The 27515-nt window shown below is 44.4% G+C and overlaps 2 long non-coding RNA genes across 7 annotated transcripts in view; both read right to left on the bottom strand.

Annotated features, from left to right (window-relative positions):
* Positions 1–27515, bottom strand: part of LOC138068027 (uncharacterized) — a 63268-nt gene that overhangs the window by 18999 nt on the left and 16754 nt on the right. For all 6 annotated transcript variants that reach the window (XR_011142543.1, XR_011142542.1, XR_011142546.1 and 3 more), the window contains 3 exons: positions 22480–22592; positions 19366–19429; positions 8705–8873 (listed from right to left, as the gene is read on the bottom strand). This is a non-coding gene — a long non-coding RNA (uncharacterized lncRNA). The remainder of the gene's footprint in view (positions 1–8704; positions 8874–19365; positions 19430–22479; positions 22593–27515) is intronic.
* On the bottom strand, positions 1394–4656 carry LOC138068028 (uncharacterized). The gene is made up of 2 exons (XR_011142548.1): positions 3586–4656; positions 1394–1495 (listed from the first exon to the last, which is right to left on the bottom strand). It is a non-coding gene; the product is annotated as an uncharacterized lncRNA (long non-coding RNA).

The following is a 27515-nucleotide window of genomic DNA, read 5'->3' as shown; positions in this document are numbered from 1 at the left end:
ACCCAGGTCTATAGAAAAAGCCAGGTGTACTGAGAAGGCAGGAGAAGAGGGGGAGATACAGAAGGAAGTATCAAGCAAGGTCCTTGGCAGAAATGTTTTTAAGTGTAAAAATCACATGGGACCTGTTGAAGGTTCGTGGCTGTAAGGGTGCATAGTGCAGAGCTGGAGAAAAGAGGCAGTTTTACAAGATCAGGCAACTGAAGCGCAACGCTACAGAGACACCCATAGGTATTTTTGATGTTATTGCTCAGCTACTTCCAAGCCCTTCTTAAATACACACAGCCTTCTCTATCATTGCCTGCATTACAAGCGATGTGGGGGATCCCTGGCACTGACGCACTGTGCTGTTAAACAGCACGTAGTGGACAACTGTGGCATTATAACCAACAACTTCTTCAGATAACTTAACAGCTCTAAATACCCGAAAGAGCTTTCCCCAACAGCTACAGATTTCTCTTCTTCCTGATGTAGAAGCAGCCTTCATTTGCTTGTATAAGCCTGCTATACACTGGTGTAATCAGAAAAGGCCCAGGCTATTCAAGTGCAGTGTAGATACAGAAATGATGTGCATACTAACCAGCTTCTCCAAGTGCAAATGTGGGTAAAATAAGTACAGCTGTTTTAGTAGCTTTTGAACTGAGAGATGTTGTAGGAAGCCATTAAGCTAGGTGAGCTATAGTTGGCTTGGGAGCTCTAGAGAAGGACCTCGAGGAGGTGAGACAGCCTCAAGCACTCTGTGCGCACCGCATGCCTTGCAGCAATGCGTGTCAGCACTGGTAGGAGCACAGTGTCGCTTCTATCCTGGAGGCACCGATCAGGCAAAGATGCAAACATGCATCCCTCCATCTTACATGTCCCATTGCTCAGAGCCTGGAAACATATGAGCAAGGGCTACCACACTGGTGTTTTCCTTTCTATTTATCCAGGCAGCTGCTTTTGGGTGGTCTCAGGTTTTAAGTTTGCTTCATGTTTTTCTGAATAAGAAGGACAAAGATGCACAGCTAAGTGAAAGTGCATATTGTGTGCTAGCTTTCAGACATCCTTTTCTAGTTCTTTCATTTTAGATTGCCAAGTTGTGACTTTGCCCTCTTTCCTTACCCAAGATAACATGCACAGCAGTCTTTCCATACCCTGACTGAGCAGCATACTCATTTTCATAGAAAGCCATTTGGGATAGGGCCAGGCTGCACTGTGCCCTGGTCCAGGCCTAAAGCTCTTAGTATCATCATGCTGGGAATAGCCAAAATTCATCTTGATGTTTAGCACATGGCAGAGGAGTACAACTACCATCCTTTGTTCATTTGTATCTTATAAAAAAATTTGACAGCAAATGAAATTTGATGAGGGAAGGAGCAAGGTTTTGCCCATCAGAATAAAAATTTAATTACCCATACCTCAGGAGAGTTTAAATTACCACAGCACCCCCTCATTTTGGACACCTTCATCCAAGACAACCACTCAACATGCAGGAGTTCTCCAAAAATGCTATGACTTTCTGAGAAGAGAAGAGAGAGGAATGCTGAGAAATATGTCATAGTACTGAAATCAGCAACGTCCAGGTCAATACAAACTTTTGCACTATGTTCAGCTGAAATCAACAGACATGAAAATAATTTACACTCGATGGAGGTCAGCTCACTGGAAACTTAAATTCTTTACTGAGGGTCTGGTCCAGCCCCCACAGCAGAAGGCAATACCCAAGAACTCACTCTATTCTAGTGTGACAACTTCTATCCTCTTTATAAGCTTAGTCACGAAAGAACTACCAAGTTTATATTTTATTTATAGTGTTTTAGTAGATAAATGACACTCCTGTTCCTTTTCTTGCCAGCTATCAAACGCTTACAGTGACAACAGCCAGTTGTCTGTCATTTAGAAGCTGCCACCCGTCTGGATAATAGCATGACTCAATATTCCTGAAATACCAGATTTCTGTTACAGAAGAAAAATCAATAACTGTGACAAGCGCTATCCTTTAAAGCCTGAGAGCAGAGAGGGAACGATTATAGAAAGTCATTTGTTTAATGTAACAAGACTGTAAATGAAAAATCTTACAACTGAGCTTTGTGGGATAAAAAGTGCTTTCAAAGGAAAAAGGGCCATGGACCAGATCTTGGCTTCCCAGGACCAAGCTGCTTGACACCTGCTGAAGCTCAGGATTCCCATCCTACCAGATGCCATTTCCCCTTGAGATCAGCAGATTCCCTGCAAACAGATCTGGCCAATAGCAACCATTAGCATCAGCTCCCCTTCTCAGGCCAGAGGCAGAAACATCTTTTTCCTACAGAGCACTACCTTTTTTGTCATAAGACTTCCCAGAGTAGAGTGATACACACATATAAAATAAAATATAGGTGTATATACATGTATATTTACAGATTTATGATATATACTTATACTCTATAACAGTGTTTCCTCTCTGAGAGTTCAGTGAGCAGAGCCAGAGGAGGTGGGAGAGAGAACTATGAAATTAAACTTGGGCAATTTTCAAAAGCAGGGCCATTCTCTGGTCTCCAGCTCCCTTCCGGACTCTGGTCTCTCCATTTCTTTGGCTTTATGGACTTCTGCCACTTGGGCTGACGTTTCCCTTCTAAATGGCATTTCAGCATTGGCCTCCCTTGCTGTCCAGCATCCTTTCCTGGATTAACTCTTGGGTGCCATATGGTACAAATGGCCTGTCGCACACTCTTGCAATCGCTATTTAAAAACCTGCCAAACTGCTGCCTTCCTTGGCAGCCTGCCTCGTGGCTCCATTAGCTATGAAGGGAGTGTGGCACTGCCTGGAAATAATTGAAATGGGTTTCTGCCAGGTCTTCCACAGCAAGACTGGGAGCAGAGTTCCCGTTTCCCCTTTTCTCCCCCTCTTCCCCAACTGGCACCTTCAAAACATTCCTGTACACGCAGCCCCTTTGCTGCTAAGGTGCTTTCCAAGCTGCCTTACCTATACAAAGATTGCATTGGTTTATCTCAACCATATTTGGCTTAATTTGGGGTATGCTCTCATAACAGAAGCCCTCAGGTATGTGTGCTTTAGCCACGTATCACCCTCAGGAAGAGCTACCACCTCTCAGCTGCGGCAAGAGCACGCAGCTGTGTGCTCCCAGCTCTCTGCTGCAGTGCGAAGGAAAGTCAGTTCAGCAGAACTAGTGGAAACTCACTGAGGTTTCTTCCTCTTGCCACAGGGGTCCTTCTTAAAGCACACATATTCCATCTCTCATGACCATGCGAGCACATCCTTAGTTAGTTGCAGGATGGATGATCAGTTTGAGAGCATCACCTCTGAAGCCTTGGTCTGGGGAAATCGGAAAGATTTAAAGGGAAAAGTAGGCCCAGTGGGAAGTCAGTAGAAATTTGACCGCTGGTGTCACCAGAGACAAAAATCATGTGAAAAATAGACTGAGTGAGGGGCTCTGAACGTGGCAAATGCACTGAGCCTCTGGGCTGCACGTGTCCCTGGGCAGGGAACCGATGTCACGGAAGCGAGCTGCGCTGGAGCAGCTGTGGGTGTGCTCAGGGGCACCTTGAAAAGATCCTGCCTGGAAACTTTGGCAACGGTGAGAGGCGGGATCTTTCTGAATCACTTACCTAAAATCCACTTCCGTTGCATCTTGGACTCACCCATCTCCTTGGGACTCCCATGAAGTGAACTGCCTCATAAATCTGCAAAGAGCTGATAATAAGGTCTCAGACTTCCTACTTCACTTGTTGAAAAAGGAGGGGAAGACTTGTAAGTTTTCTGTCACTTGCTATTGGGCAAATACTTTGGCCGTTTGCAACATGATGCTGTTCTTTAAAAGACTTCATTTTGTGTATTGGTAGCTCACCAGCTCAAGATAACCTCAAGCAGAGCATCAAACTAGCAGGAGCCTTCATTCTTCCTATATTGGACTTTCAAAGCTACAATTATATATATATTTATGTACGTAATTAGCTCTTGTTAGACTATGCTTTGCCCTTCAGGCACAATGGGGAGTAGGTAGAAGAGAGGCAATACTAGAATAAAAAAGTATAAAAGGAGACAAAGAATAAAAAAAATCTTCTGATAGATACTGGTGGCTACATTGCTGGTTCATGTGCAACAGCGAAGGAGGAAGCAACATTGCGATTCTAATGTACTCTAGTGAAATATTTGCACAATATGCCTACACAAAACTTAAGATGAAACAATCTCTTTATAAGCTTTTGATAGTAAGGAGAGAAGCGGCTTTGCCATTACTTCTGTTTCTGAAATGAAAGCAATACTGAATCTTGGTGTTCCTGGACGGAGCTGCTGATCATTACAGTGACAGCCAAACTACTTTTTGTTTGTTTGTTGTTTACTTTACATGAAGAGCAGGGAACTCCTTTGCTGTCATTGTAGTGTATGATGCAGTGAAACACAGTCCATGCCCAATGCATGCAGAAATTTCAAAACAGCAGTATTCATTATCCATGCATATAGGGTACACATTGCTGCTTTGCTGTCAGTGCTGCACGTGGTGCTTTAGTGAAAATAAAAGGGCACTTGTATCTAGAGTGCCACAATATGCTTTGAGAGCAGGAGTACTGTATGGGTTGTAATACTCTTTGCTAACCTACCACACAACCACTGGGGAGAAGGAAGGCTCTACCATGAATGCCTGGAAAGACTATGGTATATAAAACAAATCCTTATAAATGATATTTATAATCTATTCCTATAAGGCAAATGCTCATACGATCTCCCTGCACTCTGCCCTCGATGTTTCCATTGCAACTAGTGGGAAGTGAAGCACGTGGGTCTGAGGCCACACGGGTGCTCTGTGCAGGGCGTCCCACCATGCAGATGGCATAAGGCACTGCAGCGCTTGCAAGGAAACCTTACAACCCAGGCAGCAGGTCTGCCTGACATCAGATGGCTGGGGTGGGCTTTGGGGCAGAATTTGGCCAGGACATGAAGCTCACTAAGAAATGTTGGCTGATCAATAGTAGCAAAGGACTGACTAGTGATTTGATCCAAAAGCCTGGTATTTTATAAGCCGAACAACATTTTAACTGGATAAAGAGACCAAAGTATAAATATCTTATGTGAACAGCATTGCCTGAAACAATTCGAGCAGATTAAAAGCTTTTAAAAGGAACTAGTTTTATCATTAACACTAGCAGGTACCGAAAGCCTATTAAATACAGTGCAGCTCAAAATCCTCTCTTTTCCCCAAATAAACCTGGAAACAACCAATATGCAATTGCTAGACCTGGACACAAACACTTCTCTGGGTTCAGTTGTGTAAAGGAGAAAAATAAGTGCACATACAGGGCCCTGGAGAACAGCAGGGAAGCCCAAGTATTGCTCTTGCGTTAGAAGGGAATAATCAAGCCACTGACCCAAAATTTCTAATAAATAAGTCATATACTGCTTGTAGGCTTATGGTAGCCGTCACAATGTCCCTTTGTATATTCTCAAAGATGGAAGACAAATCAGCATGTGAAAACACAATGGATAAGGTTGTTCATGTCCAGTTTATACCATTAAACAAATTCTCCTCTCCAAACTCTACCCCCGAGACCTCTGCTGCAACACGGTGCATAGCACAGGGCTGCCTAGTTTCCCCCCATGCCAAACCACGCAAACTGAGTCTCCACCATGCCCAGCCACCCAGCCGCAGGCACCCTACATGAGACATGGGTGATCAGTCCCTTCCACATCTCAGTGGTTTGGGGTTCAGCCTTCTCTAGGAACCTGCTCCCCTGTCCCCATAACTGTCCATAATACACTGAATAACAAAGGCAATTCTCACCTCCCACACATACGTTATCCCAGGTCTCCTATATCTCTAGCTACAAATGCACACAGACTCACGCCAAGTGCAAAAACAAATCTGAAAAAAGGAACAAAAATACAGACTATGCAAAGAGCCAGTTACTGCTGTCTGTACAGCTCTCAGCCTCACTGAAGTGTCTGACTTGCATCTACCATGGCAGAAAACAAGGGACAGAGCTTTGAACTACAGAACTGCTAAGCAGCGATCCCATCAAACACAGCACATCGTTACTGTTAGAAACAGAAACATTGCCAAAAACTCAGCAGCTGCTTCCACCACCTATTCTTCCCCTTACCCTAAATAGAAATGCAACCCCCAAAACTCCAATCTCTATTACAGAAACTGCAGACAAGATCACCCTCAACATCAGTGAGACTCCTTGGGCACTCTAGTCTGAATGAAGATAATCAATCTGCCCCTGAAGTTCAGCCAGCCCAAAGCTCACATTGGATTTGGAGTTGCCCTGTTCATATATGAGTAACGGGGGAATGTATCAATAGGGACAAGAGGAATCTTGTAATCAACTAAACAGGGTTGCAGGGGGTCCACCTCAAGCATGGATTTATGAAGAAGAAATCATGCTTGACCAACCCAACAGCCTTCTACAATGGCTTGGTGGTTCAGGGGAGAACAGTGGATGTTGTTTTTCTCAATTTTAGCAAGGCTTCCAGCACTGTCTCCCCTAACATCCTCATAGACAAACTGATGAAATACAGACTAGATAAGTGGATGGGGAGGTGGATAGAAAACTAGAGTGAACTACTGGGCTCAAAATGTTGTGATCTGATGATGAGCACAACCGAAGTCGGTCCATCTGGAGGCCTGACCCTAGTGATGTACCCCAGGGATTGATACTGGGACCAATACTGTTTAACATCTTCATTAATGACCTGGATGATGTGACAGAGTGCACCCTCAGCAAGTTTGCAGATGATACAAAACTGGGAGGCATGGCTGACGCACCAGCCAGCTGTGCTGCCATTCAGAGGGACCTCGACAGGCTGGAGAAACAGGCTAGCACGAATCTCATGAAGTTCAACACAGGGAAACACAAAGTCCTGTACCTGAGGAGGAATAACTCCAGGCACCAGTACAGGCTGGGGCCAACTCACTGGAAAGCAGCTTGGCAGAAAAGGATCTAGGGGTCCAGGTGGACAAGCTGACCATGAGCCAGCAATGTGCCCTTGCAGCAAAGGACACCAATGGCACCCTGAGCTGCATTAGGTAGAGTATTGCCGGCAGGTCCAGGGAGGTGATCCTTCCCCTCTCCTCAGCACTGGTGAGACACATTTGGAGTACCGTATTTAGTGCTGGAATTCCCAGGACAAGAGAGACATGGATGTACTGGAGCAAGTCCAGCAAAGGGCCGTGGAGGATAATTAAGGGACTGGAGCATCTGACATACAAGGAGAGGCTGAAAGAGCTGAGGCTGTTCAACTCTGAGAAGAGAAGGCTCGGGGGAGGATCTTATCAGTGTGTATGAATACCTGGTAGGGGGGAGTAAAGAAGATGAAGCCAGACTCTCCTCAGCAGTACTCAGTGAAAGGACAAGAGGCAATGGGCACAAACTGAAATGCAGAAAATTCTACTTAAACATAAGAAAAAGTTTGTTTATCGTTAAGGTGGTCAAACGCCGGAACAGGTTGCTCAGAGAGGTTCTGCAGTCTCTGTCCTTGGAGATATTCAAAACCCAAGTGGACATCGTCCCGAGCAACCTGCCTTAGCTGACCCTGCTTTGAAGGGAGGGTTGTTCAATGGTTGTTGGACAATCTCCAGAGGTCCCTTCCAGCCTCACTCATTCTGTGATTCTGCTCAACTTATAAGATTTTACAGCAGACTTGAACAGAAGATAAGAAAAAGATGAGAATCTGTTTAGGATTACAAAACTCCAAATTTGCTTGGGACACTTAAACTCATGCTCTAATGGTAACATCAAAGGAATAAAGATGAACAAATATGTCAGACTGATGCAACAAGCCATGTGCTCGCTTAGGTGCTTGCTTACAGAAAGAGCCCCATCGCAAGAACCCAGTAACAATTCTGCTTCAAACAGCCGTGAACTTGCTTGAAATCTCTGGCCCAGTTACATAAAAATACATTTGTATGCAATACAGTTACACCTAGTCTTTCACTAAAAATGGATGCCATGAATACTTCTGCAGCAGGACTAAGCAGGCACTAAACAGCTGTAAAAAGCATAGGTTTACTGTATGTTTTCCTGCACTTTTAACACGAAGACTTCTCTACCAAGCAGTCATCCTTTGTAAAGAACCCAAATCGTATGAAATTCCCCATCAAATCTAGTTGTTTCTAAGCTAGTCCAGTGTTCATAGACACAGCTTACAAAGAAAGAAAAAAAAAAACCCTATACATTTCTTCTTTTTTTAGACTCTGATCTTGAACCTCATGAAATCATCAGCACTCTTTAATGTGCTTGGGAAAAAAATCTCAAGCAAGACTCAGGAACGCATGTGTGTGTTAATATTATATGATGTTACTATCAGTGCAATCTATATGATGAAGCCATCTCATGTACGCATTGCTCAACGTGCCTGCTTCAAGAACAGCACGGATACCGTGGGGATTGCTTCCCTGCTCTGCTTTGTGAAATCAGAGCCGTGAAAGTCCAGAAGACAGAGAGACAATTAAAAAGGCAGTTCCTTTGCAGCTGGGGTAGCGCTGTCAGTTACAGACTGTGCTTGGAACTATCCTTATGTTTCCAAATTCTCAGAGGTTCACTAGCAAGTTGGGGCCTTTTTTTTCCCCCCCATAGATATTAACATTTTCCCTCTGCAGTCAGGTGGGGTGCCTGCGTGCATAAATGACAGAAACTTCTCCAAAGTGGGTACTGCACATCTTTCATCTCCAAGGCTGCAGTTCAGCAGTTCCTCCACATTTAGTGAAGCAGGAAAGCATACGTTTACCTTTAAGCCCCTGCTTCAATCTCCCTGGTTTTGATTACTACTTCAGAAGTTCTGACACATCTTTGTGCGGGTCCCTTTGCTGCCTGGGCTTTGGAGAGGAGGGAAGTTGGAGCAGAACTGTTTTTTTTCCACAGAGCAGTCATCAGAGTTTCAGCCACTCAGTAGCCATCTGAAAAATGAGAAGAAAACCGATTTATATTTTAAATGAGTGCGAGTTTTCTAAACAAATACTAGTTTATTGTTTCCCAAAGATTTTTAGGAACTGGGACTTACTGGAATCAAGCAGCGTGCAGCACTCTATGCTCTCTGAAGTAAAGCAAGAGTTGCTTTCTGTGTTACAGATGACACAGAGTTGTCACTAGCTTTGCACCTTTTTGCCTTTTGTTACCTTCAGAAGAAAAGCTCTATTTTCTTTCATCTGCATGCCCATCTTCTGTTAATTGGTGACAACGGCAATCAGGACCCCCTCAGGAGCCCCTCTGAGGTGCACGGCACAGCGCTGCTCCAGAGGATGTTGTTATTCCTGATAGTCGGTAGCATCAGGAAGTGTAAGTGTGTATCAAGAAAGCCTGCTACTGGTAAAACAGTTTTTTCCAGTCTAGTTTTATTTCAGCTACAGGGAACTACAGAAAGACAGGCCTTTGTATTAGAACCATCTTTTAGACGGCTTCCTTCTTACTGAATATATTCTGCAGAGCTGTTCTTTGCAGTCAAAAAATGTGCATGTTACAGACGAGTGCATATTACAATGAGAATATCTTATTGGACTTTGATGAAGCTGAAACCAGAAAACACTGCTATAACAGTTGAGATCCTTGCACTGAAAGGACATATTGCTACCTGAAGTAAATATGTAGCTATGAATTTCTTACTTAATTGACAGAACATTTTGGAGTGTGAAGTTCAAAATCTCATTAGGAATAAATCGGACTAAGGTTGTATGTCCGTAACATTTTTAATACAGACATCTAGTCAGGACTACTTTGAGTTTATATCATTTCTTGATCAAGCAGCCAAGAGATTCCAATGTCATTTAGTGCCATCAATTAAAATACTTCATGGTAATAGTTAAAACTGAATTAGATTAAAAGAAATACCATCTCAAAATCATGGCCTGACACATAAATCCCAGTATTTTATAGGATCTTACTTCACAACCATTCCTGATGGGTCTAAGCTAAAGGAATAAAGGCATTTTTGAAAGACCACCAGAGGCCGGGACGGACAGCAGAGGCCTGGCTGGGCAACGGAAGGTTACTCTGCCTGTGATTTAATGACTATTGGTTGCTCTTTCATCTATACCAGGATACTAAATTTTGGTACTTGACTACATTACCCCGTCATAATCACTCTTATTATAAAAGCACAACCTCATTCTCAACAGCTTCGATGATGATATTACAAAATGAAGCACAGTGAAGAGATCCTCTAGATATTTAATTTCTACCTATTTCTGCCCAGCTACTATCCATCTATGCAGCTACTCTCCAACTATCCATCACTGAGCCCGCAGCACTTGTAAACTCTCCGCAGCAGCGCTGCGCTGCTCTGTGCAGCCTACCGTGCTCACGTAACATACGGCCACTGCTGGCTGCTCCTGTAATCACACCCCTGCTTATTGCACTGGCAAAAGCAGATCAGGACAACTGCCTTTGCCTACTGTGAAGTGTTTTTTATAGACAGACAAGCATATTTTCTTGACTGGGTAGGTGGGAGGGTGGGTTTCCTCTGTCAAAAGAAAACAGTTTGGAGTGATTACTTAAGAATAAATAAACCACATTAACCAGGTAAACCTCATATAGACATTCTCATTCGCAAATGACCTGCTAGAGGTCTGAATAACACGATTAATGAGGGTCCAGTGATTTTTTTTTTTGGTGATACATTTAGGGGGTAAAAATAACATCATATACAGATGGTTACTCCTTTTGGCATAACAGCTGTCTAAACGAATTATTGCCTTATTTGAAACGTAAACCAAAACTGTCCACCAACATCTCCTGCCCTGTGCTTAGCTAATTTAGTACATCCAGCCTCTTGCTGCTCACTGATCTCTAGGCTGGCACGTTGATCCCCGCTGTAATGCCACAGGAGCCAGTAAAGTCAAGCCCCGGAGGAGGCAGGAAGCCGAGCAAAGCGCTCAGCTTGAGCCAGCAGCTCGGCGTGTCACGGATCTCGACTGCCCCAGGTTTCTGTGCGCACAGGACTGGCTTGTGAGTGGCTGCATGAGGCTTATGCCACAGTCCTGGTCAGATTTAACAGGGACCACTGAGAGCCAGGAGCACAAAAAAAGGTCATTCACATCACTGGGATGATTCATTCACTGTTCCCTTCTGAGTTAAAGGGATGTGTGCGATCTGGGGCAATTCTGTAATATCTGTCTAGTCCACCAGTACACAAATTAAAATATCTGACAGATTGCTAATGAGCTGATGTTGGAATGACTGGATAGTCTGTTATCGTTTGGCCATTCACAGTTTCTTCAGCAACCCATCTGTGCACAAGACGCAGCTACTGTGGAGCAAGCAGTCTGGGATAGTGTCTCCATTTACACCTTTTGCCATTATAGGCCTTTGGGAAAGGCCTTTATTAATTAAAGTTTTTATCAAACATATTGTCATCTTTCCCACCCTGTTATTAAACCGCCCTGTGTGGGTACAAAAGGTCTGTTTAACAGCAGGCTGGAGATGCAGATATTTTGTACATATTTCTATACCTGAACACAATGTTTGTGTTCCAGACTAGCAGTTTAGATCACATAACATATTTGATTCAAAACACTGCACAAGCAGTTCACTGCCTTCTTCTGAGTAAAAAACATTGAATTAAATCCTCACGCATATGGACCAGTTTCTCATAGACTTGCTTGTGTAAGCTAGTGTTTACATGCACTTACACATTTGTTTTGAGGTCAAAAGAGAAAAACACTCTGGGAATCCTACAAGATTATTGATTTTGGCTATTCAAAAGGAACCACCCTGCTTGCAGACAGTGCAGCGCCAGTCTCAAAGGAACAAGGTTGCTGGGAAGAAAGATGCAAACTGAGGACAAATGCTGGCTTCTCATACTTATTCTACCAAACTGTTGAGACCCTGCTGAGATGTGATGCTGTTGTTCTAAAGTGCAATCCAGCACACTCAGGTATCCAGATACAACCAAAGTAAGGAGAGCAGAGAGCTTCTGCAGATGCAGCTATGCAATTTCGAAAGACTTGTGCACAAACATAAGCTGAGAAAGTACAAACACCTGTAAACAAGTGGTTACGCCAGGAAAATAGAGAGCAAAGGAATGACAATTTAAAGAAAAAAAATGCTCCCAAAATGATTTCTTAGGAAAAGTCATACAACAGCTTGGCACAGCTGAAACAGTATCTGAGCTAAGGATGGATGGACCCATACGACTTTCACTTCAGCCTGCACAAATAGATTCCTTCCCTGGGTAACTGATCTGAGTCCCTTGCTACTAGATATACTAGCCAAACTGCTTCAATGAATTAAAGTTTGTGGGATCAGGCCCATACATGCATCAAGGGTTTCTGTCTAGTATTATCTAATGCCAGTGCAAATACTGAGAAATGAAGCTTTCGGAAGGAGTCCCAGTCTCATAGCATATGAATGCAGAATTAGTTCTTCCTCCATGGGCAGCATCCTTTATAGGCAAAAAGTGAAGACACAAATTATATCAGCATCCAGCAGCACAAGCTTTTCCCTAGAGAAACGGAGCTAGGGAATGCTCATTCCTTTGGAAGGCGACTGGAGGTGGGTTTGCTGGATTGGGCCTCAATGGCTAAGACGTAAACTTCCCGATGTCTGGGCAGCCCTACATCTCCTGAGATTTCTTGCAGGCTCTGCAGCACTACGGACCTGTGGTCATGATTCTGGCCACCTAAATTAAGATGAAAACAGGAAAACAAGTAGTTTAAGAGAAAATTAGATGTCTGTGTTACATGGCAGCTCTGTCCAGTGCAACTTTTCTAATTGTTTAAATGAATGACTTTCCTCACGTGCAATCTCTCACCAGGGAAATCTGAAACACAACTGGAAACACCAGTACACAAACAGAGATCCAAAAGGGGGTAAACTAAGCAGAAAAACAGGACGCCCAGCCCTGATGAACTATTTCCCTTTTTTTCCTTCAACTTGGAAAACTTGGGCATAGCAGTGTATGGTGCTTCCAGGCAGCTCAAACCTGTGTAAGAGGCATTTTCTCAGCAGAGAAGCGCAGGCATCCCTGACCTTGTTTGGAAGAATTACAGGAGTTTATATTTTCATATATAGGGTCTGATCTTGAAATATCCTCCAGTGTAATGAATACAAACAAGCCCTTCTTTTGTGTCTGCCTCAGCCATGTATTTCTTTGCTTTCTATGTATTTTTTAATCTGGGGAACAGACTTAGGATGACTACAGAGAGAAGAATCAAACTGAGTAACGGTCCACCTCTGAATTTACGGCTCAGGAAACCCCCTGGGACTGACCGCACGCAGACAGAAGTGCTCTGCCCAGCTGCAAGCACAACAAGAGACCCTACCAGCTTCTCTGTGCTGCCTTACCAACCTCCCCCTCCAGGAGGGCAGTCGTGGCCCTGCTCCAACAGATGGGGCTGTATGTCCTGCCTGACCTGGCACCACACGGCCTGCCATAAGCAAAGCTAACTGAGGGGGATGATAGGGTAAATTCGCTCCTACATTATCACAGAGGCCCTTTCCAGGGTCAAAGCCTGATTCAGTGTTGCTCTAGCTTCTCATTTAACTTCATCCAGTAGCCTAAGTGCTGCGCAGTATCCCACACGGCAGTGCTCAACCTCCTGCGATGCTCCTTCTGCAGCTAAGCCAGCAGCACAGCTCTGTCTCAGCGCCAGAGGAGGGTTATTGGTAGCCCAGCTGGTGGAAAGCACCACACCGCTGCAAACTGCCTTCTGCCAGGTAGAGCAGTGGTGTTGCTGGTGAGAGAAAAACCACTGAACTCTTCTGCTATGAAGAGCCACTGCCATCCTTGGTGCCCTAGGACCTGGCTGGCTGTGGAGCCCAGCAGCACTCCGCGTCAGCCTGGGCTGAGGTGCCGAATGGCCCAGCCTGAAGAAGGGCCTGTGCCCCTCCTACCCCTCCCAAGCCCACAAAGTCGGGCCAGGATTTACCAGTAGAGACTTTGCTCTGAGAATGAAACTGGGTATTGAGGGACGGGGAGACCAAACGGACTTCCCACTGTGAGGTCTGAACAGACGGTGAGGGAGCACTGGCACAGCTCTGACCAGGTCCCATCCCCAGTCTCCTCCCTGTGCCCTGGGTTCCCCCAGAAAAGCAGCTACCCGTGAGCGCAGGCTCATGCAGAGGCCACAGAGGAGGAGGAGGAGGAGGAGGAGGAGCCCGGTTCCTATGCCACGCTCACTCGCTTTCACACGCAATCAGAAAGCTGTGTCTGGTCTCCACCGATCCCGTGCCTCATGCCTTTGGCTGGGTTGTGGCCTGCAGCTCCCAGGTGAGGAGGATCTGCAGGATCACTCCCACCACGGCTCCGGCAGCTTGGTATTTCCCACCTCAGCCCTCCCAGCTCTGCACCTCAATATCCCGTCCCGCGGCTGGGACACCAACCTTTGCTGCCTCAGCTTGGCCCTCACCATGGCTCAACACTCGCTCTGCACGTGGGGGTTATCACACCTCACCATCTCCTTGCGACGTCAGGGCAAGCCAGGCCTTCAGCGGCTGTGGGACATTTCTCGCCCAAGCGATTACAGGAGCAGGGCCTTGGTGGCAGCTGAAGCAGTTGCCTGAGCACCAATGGCAGTCCCCACTGCTCTCAGAGGACAAGGAGAAGGATGGCTGGGCTGCCACCACCTGGCTGGCAACCTGGCCGTAGGGTGGTCAGCCCCAGAAACCTGCAAGAGCACCACAAACATCTGAGTACGTAGCTCAGTAGCCCTGAAACTCGGCCTGATAACAACCCTCCATGCAAGATGTCCCCCAGATGTAATTTCCTCCTATGGGCCCGAACTTCGGGGTGCCTGCCCTCAACTGGGGCCACGGGAACAGCTCGGCCAGCAGCAAGGCATGGAAACCAGCACAGGTCGCTGTCCATTGCGCTTCCGAATACATGCTTTATAGCTCTGAGTACTCAAGAGGGAAACCTTAACGAGCACTAAATATTCATCCTTAATAAGAACATACTGTAATAATCACCCTCCATATGATAAATAGATTACAGGGTTTACTTTTCCTGTCTCTTTGTTAAATGGCTGCTTTTTTCCCCCCTCACAGGATAATTTATCCAGTTCTCTAAAAACAAATCACAAGTTATCAAGACTCCACGTGAATGCTGGGATTTTTTATGTTACAAAGCTTAGGTTAAACAATTCTTTCCTAAATAAATGTTCTTTTTCCAGTTGGCACTGAAGATTTTGCTGTTCACAGTAATCAAGCTCCCAGTTGGCTAACCTCTCACCTAACGCACCATCTCCATATCTCATTTGGACAAAATTTATCATCAATAAGCAAAGATAGAAAATGTGTGACTGTCTAAAGCTTATGTAAATTAAGAGGCTATGCACACTGGTCCTAAAAATAGTAGATAATAATAAGCATTTCTTCACTACACTATAATTATGGGCCTGCTGTCATCTCTTCTATTCTCTATAAGGTCACAGTAGTACTATACAAAATTTACAGTACATTATCAGTTAAAAACACAATAATTAGCAACCACGCATCTTCCATCTTCAGCACCAGTGATGAATGTTCAGAGTCAATATAAAAAATAAAAAAGCATTGTTTGCTTTATGTGGACAAAGCACAGTTAAATTTAATCATCAACTTCTGCTATCCAGTGGGCAACGTTCTTTCACTATTATAACACTATTTTCCAAGATCGCAGTACACCCTTGGGGTGAATTCATCCTTAATGAAGAGACAAGGAGCCAGATCTCTCACTCTCACATCAATTACATACACTTTAAACATATTCTTTTAAATATCATAATTCTATACAACTTCTATGGTAATGTCTGGGTGTCTGGAGAAAATACCAGTTATTTTGAGCATTATAACGAGCATTTTCACTTAGTATTTAGAAATGTTAACTCACAAAATAACATGCTTTGAGAAATTACCTCCTTTAACGTGTTTCATTTTTCGGCTTCCTTACATGTTGGATGTTGAAAAAGACCAGGGAGACTGCATGTATCCATCCATACCACAAGTCTGACAGCATATAGCAAGGGCTCACAAAGAATTCATTCAGCCATGACATTGCCCCATCTTCTTACTCTGGCCATGTTTTATTTTCCCATTTGTAATTGCCAACTGGAATGGATAGTTCATCCAACTGAATGAACTATCTCAATGATAGTTGATCATTCAACACTGTACTAGGCTATAGTCATTCACCAAAAAAGAAGCCTGAAAATATCAATGAAGGTCATGACAGGTGAAATTTACTCTTTGATGACTAGATTAAAGATTTTAAAAGAAGGTTTATTTTTGTTCAGTGAAAAAAGAAAAGAGAGGACAGAAGGCTTTCAACTGGAAAAAATAAATAAAGCATTTCCAGACTGTGTATCTTCTGACTGTATTCAAGTAAAGCTAAAAATGAAACATCAAAATGTTTGATTTAAACTTTTTCAAAATTGGTTTTCAGGATTATTTTGGCTGAAATGACCTGCCGGATTTTATACACGTTCAACAGAGTTCTGGCAGACACAGAGAGGTGCTTTGAAAAGTCAGCAGGGCTGGGAACACCGGCAGACCACTCCCCAGGCCAGCACCTCCTCCTGCCTCTCCCCAGCTGGCTCCTACCTGCAGGACGCTTTCCCAAAGAGACTGTTGGAAAACAAAGCCCGGCTGTGATGAAATTAAAAGGCAAGGCTTATCTTCACAGGTTCTTCATAGTGATAACAACTCTTACATATTCACATGCAAAGTTAGCGCCCCTTGCACTGTTGGGCTCTGCACCTCCATCCTGTAGACAGGCTGCGTTCTTTTTGTCTACACATGCATGTTCCATTTTATTTAATTAATGGATACTTCTTTTAAAACCCAGAAAAAATGTTGTTGAACTGACAGCTGAAAGTCTGGGCATATCCAAAAATCACAGACTGTCTTTTTTAGCAAAAAAAAAAAAAGGAAAAAAAGGAAAAAAAGAAGGCTGCTCAGGCCAGTATGACATATCCCATGCCTTGGCTGCCCAATAGCCAGCAAATAAATAAAGCCTGGGAAACTTAAGATCATAAAGTGATCAAAACATCATCCAATGCAATAAGAATTTTTCTATGACTAAGGAATTTGCTAATTCCCCTCATATGAGGATCCTTTGCCTCAACACCTTCACACACTGAAGCACTGATTATCAGTGCTCCGGGAAGAAGGTAGCCAACAGGGGAACCGTAGGAGGCCTGGCTCAGAGGGACGCTGAAGTAGTCTCTCCTGTTGTGCCAGTGAACCCAAGGCCCAGTTTGTAAAAACTCTACCTCTGATTTCTAGGACTTCCCTAAATCGTCTTTCTGCTGCCATATGTCACTATTCCAAGGTTATCCAGTGAACCACCTTTTATTCTGAGTCATGCTCTGCTGCGCTGATCAGGGTTTTATGAATCATAAAACCCTGACTGGCAAATCTATAGCCAATAGATTTGGCTATTATCTAGCCAAATAGATAACAGAGATTGAAAAGAGAACAAAAATTCTGATGCTGAGAAGGTTTTTACTGGCGGTTGTGAAGACGAAATGATAAAATCCTGCAGCAGCCTGGATCCAGTCATTGCTGTGATCTGCCTGTAAAACCGAAAAGTTGCTTCCTTCTCAGGAAGAGCAGGCAAGAGAGTAGCCTTATAATGTAAAAAAACTTGCCAGTACAATGGATGGGCAAATAACTTTTTTTTTTGTGAAGGCCTTGCTTAAAGCAAGGAAAGGAGTTTGCCCTTCATCCTACCCAGAAACACTTTCCATTGCTTTTGTAAAGTGGCTATTGCAGAGGTCCCCAACCTGTTCACTGTGGTCTCAGAGAAACACTTGCGCCCATACCCAGCTGTCAGCTGCAGAACCTTATCTCACTTAAGGCAGTTGCCAAACAGGAAAGGATTTAATATACTCTGTGATTACAATGATTCAGGGACTTTGGTGACATGGACCTAGGAGTCAGTCCTGAAAAGGGCTGTTTGAGGGCAGCTGCTGGCCCTTCCTTGTGCCCTTCTTTTCCTCGAAGGTGCAGGTCTCCTCCTTCCTAAAACTAGGTGAGGCCTCAACAGTCTACGGAAAATGGCGTCTAACCAAGGATTACAGCGGGCAGAGGACGATGAGCATTAACTGCTGGCACTGCTTGGTCTCTAAGGTAGATCTTTATGAGTTTCTGCTCTGAAAGAGCTGTAGCCCATTTGGGTACGCTCAGGACTTCTTTCTCCCTCTTTGCCCAGTAAGACATAGAATAGCACTGCAGAAAAGCACTAACATTTCTGCAGAAGCCTACATGAGGAAAAGATTTGCAACTGAGTAGTTTGTAAATCTTGTCAGCAAGAGAGGAGGAGAAGGCGGCACCCAAAGGCCAAAGATTTGGTACAGGATGTGCACCACAGAAGGGTCCAGGCAGCTTTACATGATCAGTATTTAGAAAGCATATGTCCTGCATATGCTTCAGACTGGATCAAAGTTCACAACAATACTTAAGACATTATAGGTCATACATAGGGAGCACAGGCAAACACGGCTTAAGCCTCAGAAGCGGGGCTAACCATCCTCACACAAGCAATATGTTAGTAGATAGGACAGGAGTATGCATATTCTTCAGATTTTTTCAGAGCACCCCCAATTGTATGAGAAATTTTGAGAAATTTCTCCTGTTTTGATAAATTATTTAAGGGGCAAGCCCATTTGTGCAGTACTTGGTGCTTCAAATGGCAAAATCCACCCAGAGTCCAGACTCAGCAGGTGAACTGCACAGCCAAAGCATTTCCCTGCTCCTCTGCTGCTTCCAGCCCCGATGTAAATGCTCTGCAGGGAGAGTCACAGTGCGGTCTGCACCTCCTAGGATTCCCGCTGACATTGCAGATAGTCTGTTTTGGTGCAGGTCACTGGCAGATGGAGCCAGTTCCTTATATGAGTTGCATCATCTCATTCATTTTTTCCACTAAATTGACACTGCTATCCCTAAGAGCTTGGCTTCTTTTTCTGTCTGCACCGACACACTGGACACTCTCAGCCAGCATGCGGGTATGCACATTGATCTACAGCCTGCGCTCCTACCACTAACAATAGACACCAGCATCACTACTCTGTGTGTTATTAGTGTTGTAGTGTATGGTATGTGCTAGCCCCAAACGCAAACCCTCTCTGCTCCTCCCGGGTGCAAGGTACTGTACGATCAGAGAGCTCAGGGCCTACAGATTCAAAGGCGCAGATGTTCCTCCAGTGTCTGCTTGTGCTGCGCCTTCAGCCCTAGTGTTTTTGTGAGTTGGGTTTACTCCAGCTTGCATGAGTGAGGCTTTGCCAGATGTGGTGCTGAACCGTACTCCTCAGCAGTGTTTGCTGGCTTTTTTTTTTTTTTTTTTTTTTTTTTTTTACAAAGGTGCTTGTGAAATACCCGCATGAATCTCAGTGCCACCTATCATTACTACACAGTGAGGGGAAAATGAATCATGCAAAAAAGCGCTGCAAAGATGAACAAAAAAATACTGCTTCTTACCTCTTTTTAAAGCTGGGACCAACCCTGTTCCCCTGGAAATCAAGTAGATTTGTGCCACTCTGCTCTGTGAAAGCAAGATTCCATGTTTAATGCTCGAGTATGTGATGTTTTTAATTTCGTTTGAACATGTTTCAAAGAAATAGTATCAGTAGTAGTAGTGACTGTCCCTGCTCTGTGTCACTCCTGGCAGTTTCTTAAAGCAAGGGCTCAAACCTAAGCAGTGCAACTACCACGCATCGGTAGCGGTCTTCAGGCAAAAACAAAAGTCGCCCCCGAGACCGAGGACAAACACGAAATCGCCGATCACCACGAACCTAAGGGAGAGGGGTGGCCTCGAACCCTTCGGCCAGGTCCACGCCACCTAGCAAGGACAGCCCTGCGCTGTGGTGAGGAGGGAGCGCTGGCCCGAGCCCCATAGGCCTGTTTGCCCGAGCTCGCCCGCGGCGCTGGCACCACGAAGCACCCGGGCACGGCGGGCCCGCGCGCGCACAAGGCCAGTGAAATATGAAATAATCAATACTTTATTTTTGACACTTCCTCATACAGAAACTTTGGCCTGTCTAGCCTACGCAAAACCCACTGTTGGGCTAGAGGGCTCCGTTCTGTATGAAAGGTGGGAACGAGTTTTAAAGCTAAACTTTGAGGTTCACACCAGACTCCTCCTCACAGCAGCAAAACTGCCCTTTCCTCCTGGTTCAGGCTCCTTTTTCCTTTGGCAGGAGCGTGTAACCGGGCTCCAGCCCAGCTGAGTTTCAAGGCCCGGAAGTTTCACCCTGGCTCCGTGACAGCGTTTCATCAGCAGTGCTTCAAAAGCGAGCGCTGTGCAAGCGCACCGCTGGAGGAGAGTCAAACGTGTGCGCCGTAGCCGTGTCAGCTGCTAGCTGGCGATCTTGCCGTGACACCCTTCCCCCAGAGCATTGCATGGATAAACACCCGCTATTTGAACAAGACCAATGACAGCAAAATTGCTTGCTTGTCTCCAAAAAGACTCTAATAATGTGCATCAAGGGAGAGACCCATGGTCTGACAGACTTCTTTTCCCCCCAGAGTAAAACATAAAAATACATTTCAGTAGCAAAGAGAACACGGTTTAAAGCACATCCGCAGTTAATTATATCCAAAAGAGTAATAATAAAATAAACTATTAAATTTTAGAACTCCCTCTTTAAAGTATTAAGCGTTTGGTTACTGTGGTGCAGTTAAACTGCACGTTGAGCAATGTTCTGAATCGCTTTGTAGTGAGGTGAAGTAAAAGTTGTCACAAAATAAGATATTCTAGAAAATCACATTCCATATGGGCCTCTCTTTAATATCAAACAAATAATACATCCCTTTGTTTAGTTTTAGCGTAGCATTTGCTTAAAAAAAACTCTAACGTTTAAAGCAAACTTTCGTTTGTGAATAGAAAATACCGCAGACCGGTGGCAGCTCGGGAAGGTCTCAGCGCTTGCTGCAGTGTGTTTACAAAATTGGAAATTAAGATGTGAAGATGGCCTGCTGGCGCCTCACATAATGCCGAGGAGAACGGAGAACCTACTGCTGCTTTTAAGAACAGCAGCTCAGTTCCTGGCACAAACACTGAGGCTAGTTTAAGAACCCCAGCGGCTGACGAGACACGGGATTATGGGCTGCACTGCAGCCCAGAGCCACGGGGAAACCTGCTTTGATACGGCTCTGGTAAACAGCAATCAAAGGCCAAGAGGATATAATGAAAATTGGAGGAGAAAAGAGGTGAACAAAGGTTATTACTGAGGAATTCTCTGCCCTTTTCACTTGGGTAATTTAAATATTTGTTCAACGTTTCAAATTAACAAGACATTTAATTTGAATAAAGGAACATTATAAAATCCTCTTTCACACGTGACAGTCTACTATGCTGTAGACACTCGACATGGAGAGCAATAACTCACCCCGAGTGCCAGGCACCAGAGACTCCCCAGGGTACAATCGCAGAGGCGAGGGATTCCCACACCCCGTCCCCGTGGCGGGTGGCAGCCCGCTCGTCTGCGGACCCCATGCATCCCACGGTGCCGGAGCCACCTGCCTGCAGCCGAGTGCCTGCTCTGGAGCCCCACCAGCACCGCACAGCCCCGCCAGAGCTGCCTTACCCTTCCAGGCCCCGGCTTCCCTCTGGGCACAAAGTCCCCATCGAACTGCCCAGACCATTTCCTTTGCTTCCAGACCACCAAGAAAAACAGAAAGCCCCCTGGCCAAACCCAGCCCATGCACAGCTTCACTGCTGCCTACCCATTCCTCTCACAGGAAAGATCTCTGTGGCATGCAGGAAGTCAAATATATGTCTGAATGAATATTTCCCCCCAAATCTGGGGTAACATATGCCCAGGCAGCAGCAGAGATTAGAATAACCAGGGGCAGGACCAGCCTGGTGGGGAGCAACCAGTGACATCTCTGCAGCAGGACCCAGGGGCTCTGTCCCTTCTGCTAACACAATAAGCCCGTATCCCAGCCACCACCACCTCCTCAGCTCCTTCCTTAAAATTCTCTCCTTTCCTATCGGCTTACATTTCTCATTTGGTTTTTCTTGCCACTTGTTCTCTCTGTCTCTCTCTACCACCTATATTCTTGCACTTACAAAACAAAACAGAAATAGAGCAAATTGCATCAAATATGAAGCAGACAACTGAAACATAAAAATAAACCATCTTCCCTCTCATTTTCAGTTGACTTCTTATTTCATTCTCTCACTGAATTCCCCTTGACATTACCAATCTGCTCAAAACTGTGATGTGCCCAGCGAGGACCTTGGGTGGATTGGTCTGAGTGGACTTTGAAATCAGACATTCAGTCATCTAGACATCTTTAGTAATCAGTGCAGAAAACAGGCACTTGTAGGGCACAATTTGTATCCTAAGGTGAAGATCTAATATTAGAGTAATCATGTTAGTACTCATTAGTGAGTACCATTTAATCACATTAGCGCCCATTTCTCTCCTTCAGCAATAAAGGGAGCCTAGAAGGCAAGTCTGGATGTAGATGTACACAGCCGGGCGAGACGAATCCCATCCCTAACCTACTAACTTGTCTGTACACATTCATGAACATTCAGTGGCTCTACAACGATATCCAAGACCAATGGATTTTGATTCAACCCACCTCTGTAGGAGGCAAGGGATGTCAGACTGGTGGAGGACTGTGAATCTCAGCAGAGCTCTCATCCAGGGAGCACAGCAGGAAGTTCCACATCTTCACCTTTTGGCACAGAGACGCTAAAAGGAAGACATGAGAAGGAAGAGGAAAGATGGATTTCATTCCTCAGATAAGCTGCCTCTTCTGGGACACTTGCCAGTTTCCCTTAAGAAAGCTGCTGTCATCTGAGCTGTTATTTCAAAATTGCATTCAGCCTCTGGATTTACTGGCAATACCTGATTTATGATACTGAGTAATTAGGACTTACAAGATGAGGTGATTCCGCTATAGCCAGTACTTCCAGGTACTACAGAGATCCTGCTGATGCTCCACCTAGCTGAATACCAAATGCTGCACTTGAAGCTCTGTTTGGGCTGGCCAACACTCAACACCTGTATTATCACACTGAACATCTCTCACAATCTCTGCAGAATGTATTGAAATGAACGCCCTCAAAGCATACCAAGCCTAAACGACAGACCAGGTTGTCAAGAGACAGGCTTTTTTCAAGGCAACAAATGGCAACACTAGGAATTAGGCTTGAAACCTGATGTGCTGGAGTGTGAAATTCTCTTGAATTTCTTATGCTACAAAAAAAATAATTGTGATCGAAGACTGCATTGACTAGTAACTTCAATAGCACAAGAGGGGCTAACGCACCACGGCCAAATCAGGCTTGGACTCTCGCTTGCCCTGCAGCCCTGACCAAAGTCTTGGGGTAGCAGTAGCTCTCCCAGCCTTATTCTGGCAGTCTGACCTTGCTGTGTGCTAAAGAGGTGCAATCACATAGGGAGATTCCAGAAGTTAGTCTCTGTGGTATACAGGGGACACACACCCAAAGTCCTGCTCCTTCCATGCACTCTACAGTGGCAAAGGATCTCTTCTAACCAGAACTCTTTGCCACTGTTATCCCACATTTGCCACATCTTTGGAAATGCAAGTTATTTTGGAAGGTGGGCCCAAGCCTGCCCCTGCAGAGGGGAACAGAAACTCTCTGATTTAGGATGTTCCCCTGCTCTTGGAAGTCCGAAGTTGCCAAGCTGCGAATAAAAATAACCAAAGGTGCTTTTATTGACTATATGACCCAGCAGGTTTTCATATCTAGAAAACAGACGTATTTTCTGCAGTTTAACAAGATATTGAAAGGCCAATCCAGAAAGTACCTGGTAATAAAAGTATTCAGACATTTTATTTCATCTCCCCTAGTGAGGGGAGCGTGGCTCAGCTGGTAGAGGCTTACCTCAGGCTATAGATCACCCTACAAGGGCTCATTCCTGGTTCACTCTTGTTATTTATGTACTGTGCTGCACATCACTAGCCTAGGTGCTTTACAAATACAAGTTAAACAAAACATATCTATCTGTCCTTAGATGCGGGAGAGAATGGCGCTTCCCACACTTTCTAGCATTCAAGCAATTGATGAAGAACTTTCAGTCACCCATGTTTTACAGCTGAATTTAGCAGACCACCAGGGGATGATAGAAAATCATCCCGCTTTGTAGCTTAACACAGTGCAGAGACAAGAAGAAGCTCCATACACCCAGTGTTGTCCCATCCTCAGATATTAACAGAGTTTATGGTGACACTGTCATTTCACCGTATACATATGCCAGTCACAGAGTCTTTCTATCACATCTACCATCAATATTACAAAACAATTCACGCCAGAAAGAAACAGTCACGTAGAAAAAAAAGCAAAACAAACAAACAAAAAAAACCTCTGTCACAGAGCTAGCAAAATAGAGGCACGAGTGAAGTCCATGATAGCAGAGCAACTGTTTTTCTTGCTCACTGATCTGTTCATTTCTGTTTTCCCCCACCCTGCAGACCTATGTGTCTTGAAGAAACTGCCTTCTCAATGTAACGTTGTTAGCTGCCTACACAAGGTGAGGTACATTTAATTCAGGCTAGAACAGGCTCATAGACTCTGAAGAGACACAAATGCACAGACCACATGTTAAATCCTGATTACTTAAATCAAATAACGTAGATTTTTTTAAATTGGTCTTCAGGTTTAACTGTGAATTTCCTCTCTTCTCTGAGGAAAAGCACTGTATTCTGTGCCTTGAATACAGTCTACAGTAAAGGTTATGATGGCCCTTTGAAATACCAGCACATACCAGAATTTGGAATAGCTGCCCACATCAAGAAAGGAAGCTGTCGGGAAAATATCACAGCCCAGCAAAGGACTGGCAGAAGCTGGTAAAAAAACACCAAATGTCTCTCAGGGGTATGAAACCAGGCCCCAAAGTCCCTCCTTTGAAAGGAAATCCTGCCCCAGCAAATCCACACAGGTAAGCAGCACAGCTCACACAGTCCCACTCACTCCAACGCACTACAAGTCATTTTGCAGGATTGGGCTTACAAATTCCAACAGAATAAACGTAACAGTTTCCGACTCCTCTCCAAGTCAGTGTTTGTTGGGAAACATCAAAGCCAGTGGAATAGTAGGTGTCCCAAAATGTCTTAATTCAGAGAATTAGTGTTAACCGAGTCTGATTAGCTCCATTTATCTCTAATTAATTACCTTTACCTAATTAGACACCCTGTTTCCACTAGACATGGAGTCAAGTAGACTAGATTATTAGTGTAGTCATTGTGCCTTTACAAAATCCTGAAATTAATGAAACGTGCAAAAGAATCCGCAGCTTTAATTGCACAGGTGTTGCCTTATGGCAAAGCTTTATCATCTGATTACACCAAGGGATTATTAGTGACTTTTTATATAGAGGATGAGCCTGTGAAATGTACCTTAGCAACAGCTCATTAGTTTAGGGTTGTTACTGTATTATTTATTACATTCAGCCTTTCCCATTATCTAGATTGATTCATGGACCTATATTTTCCTCCCCTCTGTGCAGGAAATAAATAAATAAATGACGCCTGGCTATTGCCGTCCAGCTGCAGTATGAGGGGAATGCAGCACGTATTCTCCAGCTACCAATATCTACCCTTTAAAATAAAGCTCTAAAGTTGATTTAAATAAAAATCTTTTTTTCCCTCCCTCAGCAAAGTAATCAATTTACGCTTCTGTCAAACTGGAATATTTTCTACATGCCATCCAAACAGTTTGGGCCATCTTAAATCTTTTCAGATAAGTAAAATACATTACTGCATTGAAGAATGAAATACAATATATTTACCTCCAAAATAATTTCTTCTGCTATAACTCATTCTTCATGAAATCTATCAGAAATATTTTATTTTGTTATTTCTTTTAACTATTGGGTTGTTGGTTACTTCTTCAGGTTTAGAGGTTTTTGCCAGATGGAAAAACTGCCTGAATAATAAGCCAAGAGAAACAAAGCAAAACATCAACCTATACATTAAGAACCACTTTCCCCATGGAGAAGCTACGTGCAATCGAGGTTGGGTTATCTTCCCCCATTCTCCTCAGCAGCATGCTTCTGGACTCACTGAATATCACCAGTACAACAGCTCTAGTGCTGCACCAAGCAAAAAGGGCATTTATTGGCCAACCAGCAATCCTTAAATAGTCAGTAAACAAAACGATGAGGAGTAGCTCTCCAAAATTATTCTTCCTCTCTCCAGAACACAGGATTCTTTGAATATTACGTAAAACCTTGCTGTTCACATATTGCTAAGTTTAAAACAGTGGGAAAATAAGCAGTAACAGTTATTTTATAGGGCATGACAACTAATTTGAGCAGTAATAATGAATATTTAATGGTAAACATGAGCACATATCTTATCATGTGTTCATTACAAAAATTATGAACTTCAGTCTCAGAACCATGGCTCTAACAGACAGAGCTAGCATATAAGTTTGTACTGTGTTCATGTGGTATGCATATGCATATATATATATAAAGCGATGTAATCCTGCAACAATGACACCAGTAATGGCTCAGGGCTGCTCTGTCAAATAAAAATTACTTGCATGAACGGAACCAAGCTGTATAAAATGCACATCATACCCACCTGCCATGGGTCATTTGGGATTACTACTGTTCCAAGACACTACCACCACCATCCCTTAACAACATGGGCCACTGTGGCTTCTATATGGACAAAAGCCTTGCTCTTACTGCAAGATCCTTGTGTGAGACCTCTGAACACAATTGCACACTCCGTAGGAGCCAAGTAGGAAAGCAGCTGCAAGGCCTCTGATCCACCAAAGGTGTGATGTTGGCAAAGGTGTGATCCACACTCCTAGCTCTGTTGCCCAACAGAATAGACATTCACTTTTTCAATTTAAATCTTTTCAGCCACTTAGTCATGTCCCAGCCAAGCCTCTGACAGGGCTCAGTCCCTTCCTGCCTCTCTTGTGTCTGAGCCCAACCAGAAATAAAGAATTTCTCTCCCTTGGTCTCCTGGGAGATTCAACCTAGGCGGTCTTCTCAGAGCAGGCCAGGTTGGACTCTAAAACACGTCTGCATCCACCCACACACCTTCTGTGGAATACTGTGGCTGAGCACTCATCTAGAGAGCAGGAGATGCCAGGGCTGATCGCTTCCTTTAAAACTCTTCTGCCTTTGAGAGGAATCTAGGAGACTCTCCTACTCTCAGTCAATGCCACGCTGCTGCTCAGCAAATTATCCAAGAGTCAGAAGGTCAGAAAGACAGAACACAGGAACAGGAGACCCATGTTTAGGTTTCCGTACTTAGGACGTTAGATAATTCACAATAGACAGCATCTGAAACAAGACTAGAGGAGTTCTGGGAGCCCCAGATCCTCTCACAGATGTACTCAGTCTTGTACCTGCTGACTGTTGTGTGGTAGTTGGACAAGGCACTGGGTCAAAAACGAGTTTCATGCTGCCTTGTGTCACATGTCCACTCACCCTAGAAATAATGACTGGCTGCAAATAAAGAAATTACTTACGAGGTGTTTTTATGTTCTTCGAAATAGGATCCCACTTCCATTCACATTTTGATTTGTGCTCACATCAAACCTGTCCTACACTCTCCCTGTCAGCTTCCCATCAAACACAGAGTCAAATTCAAGAACACTGTCTTTATCTTCAACCTAGCCACTGAGC

Source organism: Struthio camelus, chromosome 8, assembly GCF_040807025.1.
Source record: "Struthio camelus isolate bStrCam1 chromosome 8, bStrCam1.hap1, whole genome shotgun sequence".
NCBI classification, from domain to species: domain Eukaryota; kingdom Metazoa; phylum Chordata; class Aves; order Struthioniformes; family Struthionidae; genus Struthio; species Struthio camelus.
Note: the sequence above shows the minus strand (reverse complement) of the source record. Positions and strands in the feature narration are given on the sequence as shown.